This window comes from Hylobates moloch, unplaced genomic scaffold, assembly GCF_009828535.3.
Source record: "Hylobates moloch isolate HMO894 unplaced genomic scaffold, HMol_V3 SCAFFOLD_18, whole genome shotgun sequence".
NCBI classification, from domain to species: domain Eukaryota; kingdom Metazoa; phylum Chordata; class Mammalia; order Primates; family Hylobatidae; genus Hylobates; species Hylobates moloch.
Genome location: NW_026652293.1, coordinates 7,476,679 through 7,488,973, shown reverse-complemented (window position 1 = coordinate 7,488,973; position 12,295 = coordinate 7,476,679). Strand labels below are relative to the sequence as shown.

The window sequence follows — 12,295 nt, the reverse complement described above, 5'->3', positions numbered from 1 at the left end:
TAGAATCTTGGGAAACTGTGATGCCTACCACTTAACCTCCTCTAAAATTTTAAGCACTTTTCTTGCCGTTTCAGCTAATAAGGAGAAGGAATATAACAGGGTAAGCCTGAGACAGAGAATTAAAAACAAATTTACTTCCAACTCCTGCATTACCTTCTTGTGAATCCTACACAAGAATTTGACCTTCCCAGACTCCCATGTGCCCATCTATAAACTGAACAAGAAGCATACTTCTTGCCTACTTTGCCTCCTGGAGATCCTGTGAGGATAACAAAGACAAAGGATAGGAAACTGCTTTGGAAGAGAAATGTTACATAAATCAAGATATCCTTTTCTAGTTGACTTTATATTTTTAATTTAAGAAAAATTCTTGAAAGAGTCACAAAAAACTTTACTTTAGAGATACACTAAATGCAGGACATGTTGACCGATAAAATAGATATTCTTCTTTGAAACAATGGAAAATACTTCAGTATCATTTTGATTAAATCTTGCTTAATAACTGTTCATTAGACTCATATCAAATCCTGTCTTGGCTTTGTTATTTAATTTAATTTAATTTTGTAGTCATTGTTACCCAACCATAAAAGAATTACCCCTGTGCTTAAGACCACACAGATCTTTCAAACATTGATAGATCAGTATTGGTCCTTCTGATGAAACCCAGGATGAGGTTTTCCCTGCTGAGTGTCAGGCAGTCTGTCTGTCTCAAGCTGCAGGCTGAAGCCGCAGTGGAATCTAATTCCATCCTTCCAGTCCCCTTCATACGAAGAGTGGGAAATAGTGGGAATGGAAATTAATTGTACCTGCTGGCATTATTAAAGTTATCAGTGCGTATCCCCTCTTGGGCCAGGAAGATTAAAAAGGCTGTTGTAATCAGAGCAGATGATTTCTGACACACTGGATGGGCTTCCTCCCCAGGTTAGATGTAAGGAAGTGATCTGAGCTTGTTGCCTCTGGCCTGACACCACATAGCTCGGGGCTATGCAGTGTCTGCCTCATCCTCCCATCAGCCCTGGAGGAAAGCCAGGATCCTGCTCTCTGAATCAGAGATCTCTTAGTTGGAAAATCAGGCCTTCTCACTTAAGACTAGTGTATTCTGGCTGCGCATTCCTCACAAGATGTAGTCAGGTTAGGTTAGACCTTAGAGTCACACCTTGTTCAGGTTCAACCTGAGTGAAATAAGGAATTGAGGTGCTGCTCCCTGGTGATTCAGCTCGTTTTAGCAAGTGTTTATTAAATGCTTTCCCCAAGCACCACACCAGGCCCAGACAATTCTGCCTGTACACATCCTGTGGTATTTGTTGGTTGGAGGAAAGAGGCTTTTGTAGTTTATGAATTAAAGAAAAAAAATTCCTGATCTGGGAGTGAGAATCTTATCCTACCTTTCACACTGACTCACAGCCTTTGACTGTGAACGCGGCCTAACTTTGTAACCTGTCTAGGACTTAGTTTTCTGATCTGTAAGGTAGTGGTTTGGACTAATCTTTCTAAGATTTATCTCTGAAATTCTGTAATTAAGTGAGGGAATTTCTATGAAAGTGCTTGGCAAACCATTGGGCTGTTATGATAGTTCTAAGTGGAAACAGTATGTTTACTCAATACACAGTGAATTGAGTTCTGACTCTCTGGGGCAGATTGAGTTCTGACTCTCTGGGCCATGTGTTGAGAATATGAAGATGACTGACGTGGCCCCTGATGTTGAGTACAGTGTCTAATGGGAGAAATAGACATGCACATAAGCTATGATGATACAGTGTAATAATGGGTTCTTGGGTGGAGGGAAATATGAGGTGAGGTTTGCCTTATGATGTCCTTTGTGTCTTAGGAAGAATGGGAGCATAGGAGAGGGGAGCATAGGGGATTTCTGGGAGATGAAACCGTTTATGCAGAAAGCAAGGAAGTATAATAGGTGAAAAGCGTTCCGGAACTACAGGTGGTGTGGGTGAGAATGGCTACACACAGGTCCCTTGTAGGGGAGTGGCAAGCAATGAGGCTGAGGAGGTAGGCAGGGCTTTGCCTGCCACACGAAAGGGCTTATACCCTGAAGCCAGTGAAGCAGAAGCCCCTGTAATGTTGTTACTGTTTTAACTTCTTATTTTGAGATAATTTCAGACTTAAAGAAAGGTTGCAAAGTAGTCCAGAAGTTCCTCTGTACCCTTAACCCAAATTCCCCAAATGCTAAAATCCCATCTTTCCAATATTTGGGGGCAAGATTTTTAAAAAATCTCGTATAATCACAGTACAATGATCAAAATCAGGAAATTAATATGGAGGTAATACTATAATCTCTCAATCTTACTGAAATTTCACTCGTTGCCTTGCTAATGTCCAATTCAAATTTCTGGTTCAGGGTTCAGTTTAGGATCACACATGATGTCGAGGTGAACTGTCATCTTAGTCTCCTCTAATCTCTGACAGTCCTCTGTCTTGCTTTGTCTTTCATGGTTTTAAAGAGTTCTGGTCAGTTATTTTGTAGAATGTTCCTCAATTTTGGTTTATTTGGTTTCCTCATGATTAGATTCAGTTTCAGCAATTTTGGCAAGAACACCATAGAAGCGATGTCATAATTTTCTTAGTGCATTATATCAGGAGGCACTTGCCGTTGATTTGTCCCCATTACCGATGGTGATAATTTTGATTACTTGGTGAGGATGGGTGTCCCCTTTGCACTGTAATAAGTGTCTTGTGAAGATACTATGTAAATATCCTGTTTCTCCTCATCCTTTGCTTACTAATTTTTAGCATGCTTGCTAACTGAAACAATTCTACTAGCGGATTTTACCAAGACAGTGCCATGGACAGATTTGCCTTTTAGAAAGATTACTCTGAAATGTTTGGTTGTGAGAGAGATGTGAGAACAGGGAAAAAGTTACTACAGTAGTTCATTTAAGAGAGGGGCCCTGATCTAAGGCAGTGAGAGGAGGAGTATAGAAGACAGAAGAGCCATTTGGGCTATGTTTGGAATCAATAAGCAGGGTTTACATTTTGTGCTATAGATTTAAATGCTGGAAAAATTCTGAAATGGGGGGAAATACCACATTTTTTATAGATTAACAGGCATCTATATAACCTCTGGGTTGCTCTTTTTTTTTTTGAGTTGGAGTTTTGCTCTTGTTGCCCAGGCTGGAGTGCAATGCACGATCTTGACTCACTGTAACCTCCGCCTCCCAGGTTCAAGTGATTCTCTTGCCTCAGCCTCCTGAGTAGCTGGGATTATAGTATGTGCCACCACGCCTGGCTAATTTTTGTATATTTAGTAGAGACAGGGTTTCCCTATGTTGGCCAGGCTAGTCTTGAACTTCTGACCTCAGGTGATCCATCCACCTCGGCCTCCCAAACTGCTGAGATTACAGGCATAAGCCACTGCACCCGGCCCTGGGTTGCTCTTCTAAGAATAGCTGACTTTATTAAACATATTGTAGGTTTCATTAAATGATGTTTCACAAGGTGTTGCTTCTCCTGGACCAAATTCCTGTTGTTCAGCCGAGAGCTGTTTCTAATCTCCAGTGTGGATGTGCTCATCATTTGGTTATAGGATGTGAGCAAATGAGATGGTGTTCTGCGTAGCCCAGAGGCTGCTTCCATTAGCCCTTTCCCCAAACTTTTGCCACCTTCTGGCTTAGCAGTATCCTCTCTTGGGTTCAGAACGCCTGCCCTTTCCCCTAATACAAAACCTAGAGCCGTAGGCCATGTTCTTATGATTTGACAGTATCAGGGAAGCATTTCTTATTGGCTTTTCCAGAGAAAGAGAGAAAATAAGCAAGCCAGCAAAAAGACAGAGGGGAAAAGGGAAGTGGCTCAGTTCTTACTTTAAGAAATAACATGGAGGATATGTTTGTTGATTTGAGGGTGGTGAATTTTTGCAGTATAGCTTTGTGAGGGAGCTGGAAAGAACCTTTCAGTTTTTCATGACTGGGAGTTTAATTTGGTTTATAAAATTACTTAAAGATAACTTTGAAATTGGTCTAAGAACTTAGGGTTGTTCCTGACCCCAGGTCAATGGCCTACTTGACCTAGGAGAGAGGAGAAAGAGTTAAGGATAGGGAGTTGAGCTTTTTGCTCCAAAATCTATAGGGGGTACACCCCTCTTATATTCTGGAGTCTTACTGGGTTTCTGAAAATGCCCTTGTGGGTCATGAAACAATAGCCCTTTGAATATATTTCTGCCGCTGCTGATGTGAGCCGATTAAACTGGCAGGCAGATGATGGAAGGAATGGTTACATGTCCCAGGCGGGAGGTCATGACAGTTGGATCTGTGGTTGACAGAGGAATTTCAACACACATTCAAATCAGCTCCTAAGATAGATTGTCTGAGTTCCCTGGGCCTGCCTCATGCCCTCCTCAAATGCATTTGACTCCTTCTCGCCCATAATACTCACGCTTCAAATGTTTGGCTTGGCGTCCACAAATCAACTCAGGGCTGGGGTGGGGGTACTGATGAGCAGTGATGCCCTCTTTGGGAGCTACCACAGCATAGGAAATGAACATTAGACCAGGAATCAGGTAACCTGGTTGGGGACCCAGGGCTCTAGACGGTTTATTTTTTTATTTTTCTTATTGGTTAAATTCCCTACCGCAGTTTTGACATTCTCTTCTGGATATTGACTGTGGTCTAGAGAAACAGCTAAGGAAGGCAAATCTGAATTAAAATCTGGTTCTTGGGAAAGAACTGAAGTTTTCAGATTTTGCAGAATTATGGAGAGTGCAGACTAGGAGAAAAAGGACAGGCATAGTTGTGACAAGGAGCTCTCTTTTCTAGTTCTGCATTCTAGAAACAGTACTGATGAGCCCAAAAATATAGAGATAAAATTTTGTCTTTTTTCTTGCTTTAAAAAAAAATGCTTCTAAATGTCTACATACTTGCCTAAGAAAATATTTCTCAACTCCTCCAGAGTATTTAGGGTTAACTAAAAATTATAAAAACATACCACAGACCTAGTACACTCTTTATGCCTAGGGTTTACCCAAAAGGTCCACATGCTCTGGCTTGGAGACCCTGACCCCATCTCAACTTGCTGGTTTCAACTCTACATATTTGGCTGCAAAGCCCTAATGCCAGGAGGAATGCGGAACTGACGAGTCCACCCCATCTACAAGCTAGAAGGACATCTTGATTAAATTAGTGTCAAGGGGGGTGGAGAGAAAGGCACAGTGACACAAAGGGTGTTTTGAGGAGCCCTGTAGCGCCTGTGGAGAATGAATGTTCTCGTTAAATATGGCCATGACCTGCAGCTCCACACATGCCAGAGACACAGCTCAATTGTCCCCAGGATTTGGGGGGTGGGGACGATCATGGGGAGAGGACAGCCTGGCATGGAAAGGCAGGAATGCAGGAAGGCCTGTTGTTGCTTTCTTTTTGCGGTAACTACAGCAAGCAATTCTTTGATCATGGTCCTTGTGTTTGGAAGGGATCAAGAAGCGGTTTCCTTTCCCCTGGGTGTTTGAACCTTTGCTCTGCTCCTTGCTTCTCTGGGTATTAAGGGGACTCCTGAAAGCACCCATTGTCTTCAGCCTCTTTCCACCCCCTTCCTTGGGGCTCCCCAAGAAGATCGTTGCCTGAACTCTGTAGGGCAAGAATGAGAAGCAGTGCCCCCAAGACAGTGCCTACCCTTGTCATTTACCCACCGTCCTCATCTCATTTATCCTTAAGTCCCAAGACAAAAGCAGAGAACACATGGGCTGTTGAAGGCTTCCACAGGACTGCCCTGGTCAGTGGGAAAGCAGTAATGCTTTCTAGCTGGGTAACCCCTTGGCTGAGTTCCATCTGCACTGTGGCCAGGGTGCTTGGTGAGACATGCTTTTGCCATTTGCCCTTTGAACTGCCAACAATCCCAATGTAGCAAATGGATTTAAAAGCTGATTAAGTTTTAGATTTCTTTCCTTTAACCAGATATTCTAGCAGCTTGTTTTTATAGTTCTGCTTATATGATTCTCTTTTTAACAGATGGAATCACAACCTTTTCAGCAGTATATATCTGACGAATTTAAAAACTGATACATCAAGAATATTCTTTTGTATTATGTCTTTCTTGCTGTGAACATTTATGGCCTTTCTTTCTTTCCCCTATCTTCGCTCAATAATTATTAGGTGCTTACTGTATGCAAGGCATTGTATAAGATTAGGAGAATACAGATAAGACAAAATAGCGTTGAAGGAGTTTATGAGTTCAATTCCAACTTCACCAATTAATAGTTGTTCTCATGGACAAATTGCTTGACCTCTCTAAGCTTTAGCATCTATAAGTACTAAGTGCTTTTTGTGCAGAGAGATGTAGAGAGGTGAAATTGGAGCTGGGTTTTTAGTGAATGAAAATGATTTCAGTAATTAAAGATGAAAAAGTACAGAGTTTGTGAGCATGGAGGGGGAGCTGGAGTCAAAGGATATTCCATATGGAAGAACAGGCTTCAGGATGAAGGAGAGCACAGGAATGTGTGAGGACTCTTCAGAGGGTGGTGAGTAAAAATAGTTTGGCTAAATCAGAGTGTTAATGAGGAGAGCAGCTGAAACAAAGCCGAAAAGAGCCTCGAATGCCAAACTTGGAGTTTGAACTTCATTCTGAGAGCGCTAGGGAACGGTGGAAGATCTACTCATAGGGAAATGATAAAATATTGCTGCTATTTCCAAAAGACTGGGCCTCTAATTCCGGGACAGGGTAATAAGAGCCTGAGATGTGGTAGCAGTGACAGGGGGAATGAAAAGAAGGAGACAGATGCCAGACATATCATGAAGGAGAAATGAACAGCGTATGGCCACTTATTGGAAAGAGAATTCGAAGTCAGTGATTACTTCTTTCAAATTTTTTATGCTAGTGCCACTTAGGAAAAGCCAGTGTGCTGTTACAGAATTTGAGGTGGCTGGTGAAGCTGACATTTTCACATATGTCTCAGGAACTAGATGCCCAAATCTTTCTCAGACCCCAGATGGCCTCATATAGAGCTTTTATATGTGCCAATTTTTAGAATTTCTTGTAGAGTTCCTCCATTTGGTGGTCACCAGAGGATCTCTGAGATTAGTATCTGGATTCTTAATCATTCAGCTAATTTCAGAGATGTCCTTTATTTGAGGTAGATTTAGCCTCCTTTTTCTGTTTGATGGAGTGTGGTTTTTGAAAAGTCCCTAAGGAAGTAATGTGAAACCATACTTAAAACCTCAGGCTTGCTTCTCTCTTGTTTTACCAGAATGCTTTGGTTACCACGTCCTGGGAAATGAACAACTTAAAACGTAAGTGTGGCAAGCCTTCACTATCACCAGCATCTGTTCATTGTATCAAACAAAGCATATTTCCATTCTTATTAGGTTTCCAGAGTTGCACTGGGCCTGGTGAGGGCTACAAATAAACATAAAGTAATCTGTTTTCAAAATTTAAACTTGGAGTTTTCCTTCTAGAAATGGAAGCTTTTCTAGAAGAAAATTCAGACCAATCCTTTTGCTTCACGGGAGCTGCTTTCCTTGAAGAGGCTTCTGCCATTTTAGAAAATATTACTGAGTGTCAAAAAGCTGAGCAGAGTGTTTAATAGATTTGTAGGGCTAGCAGGACAAATATGGGAATTTAAGGCCCAGGAGGGGTAGCCTTGGTAAAATTCCCCAGGCTTTGAGACACCAAAGGGATACAATTAAGAAGTAAGGATAAGCTGGAAATAGACTAAGGCAGTTTCATAGAGACTAAAGCCTAGCTTCAAATTATCTTAACCTCTAATTGGATTAAGGTGATTTAGGATAGGCTAGACACAAATTTAAATCCTCTCTAGAGGAAGATACTATGGAAGATACTATCATCCTAGACCTAATATATCTCTCATCATTTTTCGTTATGATGTTTGGCACTCAGTTATAAATAATTAGGCCTATGAGGAAATAAGAACTTTGACCAAAAGCTAAGAGAAACAGCTAGACCCACAGGAGATCCTAGTAATGGTGTTAACAGATGCAAACTTTAAATTAACTGTTTAATATGTTTATGAAATTAAATGATAAAAACAAACCTGGAAATAATAAAAAAAAATTGGCCAGGCGCGGTGGCTCACGCTTGTAATCCCAGCACTTTGGGAGGCCGAGGCGGGCGGATCACGAGGTCAGGAGATCAAGACCACAGTGAAACCCCGTCTCTACTAAAAATACAAAAAATTAGCCGGGCGTGGTGGCGGGCGCCTGTAGTCCCAGCTACTCGGAGGCTGAGGCAGGAGAATGGCGTGAACCCGGGAGGCGGAGCTTGCAGTGAGCCGAGACTGCGCCACTGCACTCCAGCCTGGGCGACAGAGCGAGACTCCGTCTCAAAAAAAAAAAAAAAAAAAAAAAAAATTAACTCAAAATGGGTCAAAGACATAAATGAAAGAGCCAAAACTATAAAAGTCTTAGAAGAAAATATAGGTGTAAGTCTTCGTGACCTTGGATTAGGCAATGATTTCTTACATATGACACCAAAGCACAAGCAACAAAAGAAAAAATAAATAAATTGAACTTCTTCAAAGTCAAAAACTTCTGTGCTTCAGAGGACACTGTCAAGAAAATGAAAAGACAGCCATAGAATCATATATCTCATCAAGGTCTAATTTTCAGAATATATAAAGAATTCTTACAACTCAGCAACAAAAAGATGACCAGTCCAGTTTAAAAATTGGCAAAAGACTTGAATAGGCATTTCTCCACAGAAGATACACAGATGGCCAACAAGCACATTTTTGACACTGTTATTTATTGGGGTACTGCAAATCAAAACCACAATGAAACACCACTTCACACCCACTAGGATAGCTTCATGGGAAACTATAATTTTAAAAAGGAAGAAAGAAAAGGAAAGAAGAGTTTTGGAGAGGGTGTGGAGGAATCAGAACCCAGGCTGGAGGGCAGTAGTGCAATCTCAGCTCACTGCAACCTCTGCCTCCCAGGTTCAAGCAGTTCTCCCGCCTCAGCCTCCCAAATCCCTGGGATTACAGGCATGCGCCACCATGCCCAGCTAATTTTTGTATTTTTAGTAGAGACAGCGTTTCACCATGTCAGCCAGGCTGGTCTCAAACTCCTGACCCCAAGTCATCTGCTCACCTGGGTCTCAAAAGGTGCTAGGATTACAAGCCTGAGCCACCGTGCCCAGGCAGTCCAGGTAGATTTCAATGCAAAAAGTATTTTTAGTTATAAAGAGAGACATTTCCAGGCTGGGCATGGTGGCTCACTCCTGTAATCCCTGCACTTTCGGAGGCCGAGGCAGGCAGATCACTTGAGGTCAGGAGTTCGAGATCATCCCGGCCAAAATGGTGAAACTCTGTCTTTACTAAAATCCAAAAAATTATCCAGGCATGGTGGTGCACACCTGTAGTCCCAGCTACTTGGGAGGCTGAGGCAGGGGAATCACTTGAACCCGGGAGGCGGAGGTTGCAGTGAGCTGAGATGGCACCACTGCACTCCAGCCTGGTGATAGAGCGAGACTCCGTCTCAAAAAAAAAAAAGAGAGAGAGACATTTCCTAGTAAACACTAAGTTTCCAGGAAGAAATATATACTTAATAACATAGCCTTAAAATATGTAAATCAAATGGGACAGAATTAAAATGGGTACTAGATAAATCATCAACCCCAATGAGAGATTTAACACACCTGTCTCAGTGAATGATTAAACAACTAGACCAAAAAAGTACAGTTGAAATACAGAACAGTTGAAAAACAACAAACTTGACCTAAATGACATATATGGATACTGTGCCTGACAACTGCGGGTGGATACACGTTCTTTTCAAGTGTACGTGGAACATTTATAAAGTTTAAACCTGAAATGGGAAGGAAAAATCGAAGAGCTTAGGGGAGAAATTAGAGCTGGAGATTGGAAATCTCCCGTTCCAAAGTCTACCTTCTTTTTCTCACAATTCAGTGATTTTTCAGTGGGAGTGGGGTGTTGGCCAAGAGGGAAGGTATCCTCCCCCAAGAATATTGATTTTTCTTTTTTCAACTGTATGTAGGCCATGACTAATGGGAATGGCTACCCATGTGTTTACTGTGGACAAAGACAAGAGGCTGCAAACCACCACTGTAGCTGAAGAAAGCTGATACAGGCTCAAATCTTCATCCCAGTCCCTAGGCAATGCATTCTAATTTCTGTCAGTAAAGGGCTCTACTCATTCACCCAAAGTTGGCTTTGTGCTCCTCTTAGGTCCAACCCTGGCACCTGAGGTGTCAAGAAAATGCTGTCTTCATAACCCTCTGGAGCCTCTTCCTCTCTTGATTCTAAAGGCTACTCCCAAGTGTTCTAAAACTACACAGATCTCTCGATGAATTGGCTTTGCTACTGGGTTCCTCTTTCTTAAAAGTATTTAATCAGCGATTTTCCCAGTGCCCCAGTCATTTCCTGTACGAGTGCTGCTGACTGTTTTACTTCCTACCAGGCTGCCCTCCTCCTCTTGGCATTCACACTTCCAACTTTCAGATGAGCTCTATTAACTCCTGTTCTTCCAGCCTCCTCCTGGCTCAGCCATCTGGGAGCCACATAGGCATTCTTCCCATCCCCCAGCTCATAGATTTCCTTATTGTAGAAGGGCATATGTTTTCAAGTACCTTATCATTCTGGCTCTTTCCCCCCGCTTCTCTCCCAGTTCCAAGCCATTGATTGCTTTTCCTCCTTAGTTCATTTTATAGCTGCTGAGAGATTTGTGCTCTCTTGTTGCCTGTTTGCTTCTGTGTCTTTTGTCCCTTATGTCCCAGTCTACTCAAGGATACCCACAGTCACCTAGATACCATTTCTACTCTGTGCTTTTAGTGTCCTGCTTGGGAAATGGGGTGATCACTCATCTTCAGAATGACCTCAAGAAATGCTTTGGCATGAGAGATCAGGGCCTGAAGACATTACGCCCCTACCCAAATCATTATCCAAAAGGGGTGAAAGATGGAAATTTGCCAAGACAAAGATCACAGTGGCAGTTTAAGAAATGAAAGCTTAGATTTGATTGTCTGTTTTATTTTAAGGGATGTTGTTTTGAGTTTATTTTCTTAGTATTAGGATAGGTCATTCAAAGAGATTGGAACAACCATGGAAGAACATTCAGATTGTTATAGGACTGTGTTTCAGACTGGGAGAGCGGAGGGCCGTTAGCCTCTTCCTGACCCCACCCTGCACTCCCCTGAACTCCCACCCTTGTCCTGAGTATGCCTGTCCCTAACAAGAGACTTTGGTCAGGGACCAAAGTGAGCTTTGTTAGTGAGCATTCACAGAGGGTAGGAGCTGAGTCCACGGAGTTCACATCATGCCAAGGAATGGATTTTCTCCCAGGGCCACTAGCATTACTTGTGGGTTATCAAGTGTTACTGCTCACACATTCCAGAGCTTCTGGAAAAGCCTTAAGGAAATGGCTTTCAGAAAGCCATTTCTGTCCTAGAGGAGAGAGGTCCTGGATTTCACTGAATCAGAACTCGATGGGTGGTTTTGGTATTCTGTGACCTAGGTAGTGGGGAGCTCCTTCCTTTGGATGTTTCCTTTATGCCCACAGTCAAACCATATCCTAGGTGTACAGCCGAGAAGGATCTTTTCTGTTTAATCTATCTGGAGGAATAGAAGGTAATTGTATCCTCCTTATTTTCATTCTGCCACCCCTACCTTCATCATTTCTTCCTTTCTGCTAAGCACTTTTTATCATCTTTCTTTGTTTCGTTTGGGAGTTTTGTTTTTTTGTTTTCTTTCCTCAGGAAAGCTGAATTATTTCTTACAGAGTCATTTAGTTCTTACTGAAACTGGGGAAGAAAAAGATTATGCAACCGCAGGCATAAGGAAAAACAGAGAACGTTCTTCCCTTTGGGCCCACAGAGCCCATTGGAGGGATTCAGCTACAAACCTGCGTGGGAAGTAGTTTCCAGGACCTTTGCAATTCCACATAGCATCTTTAACATGTTTGAGAGTACGTAAGGAGGCAGCATAGTGCGGCGGAAAGAACACTCAAGTGAGTGTTGAGGGAGCTGGATTCGAAGATTAATATTAGCCAACATTTATTGAACAGGCTAGGTGCTAGATTCTGTTTAAAGCACTTTATGTGGATTATCTCACTATTCTTATTATCCTATTTTACAGATGTGGAAGCTGAAGCATAGAGTGTTTAAATATAATTTACCCAAGGTCATCAATTGGCGAGTAGAAGTAGGATTCAATTCCTGCTCCACAGCCTGCATGTTCAGCTCTCTTTTGATACTGCATGTGGTCCTTGATAGGCTACTGACCCTGGAAAAGTCATTTCAATTTTTAGGGCTCATTGGTGAACCATAACCAAAGGGAGCTCATTGTGGCTAACCTCTGATGGAGTTTCCACTTTTAATAATTTAT

The 12,295-nt window shown here is 42.2% G+C and overlaps 1 protein-coding gene across 10 annotated transcripts in view; it reads left to right on the top strand.

Annotated features, from left to right (window-relative positions):
• Positions 1-12,295, top strand: part of SRGAP2 (SLIT-ROBO Rho GTPase activating protein 2) — a 257,767-nt gene that overhangs the window by 156,266 nt on the left and 89,206 nt on the right. The gene's annotated exons all lie outside the window — the stretch shown is intronic.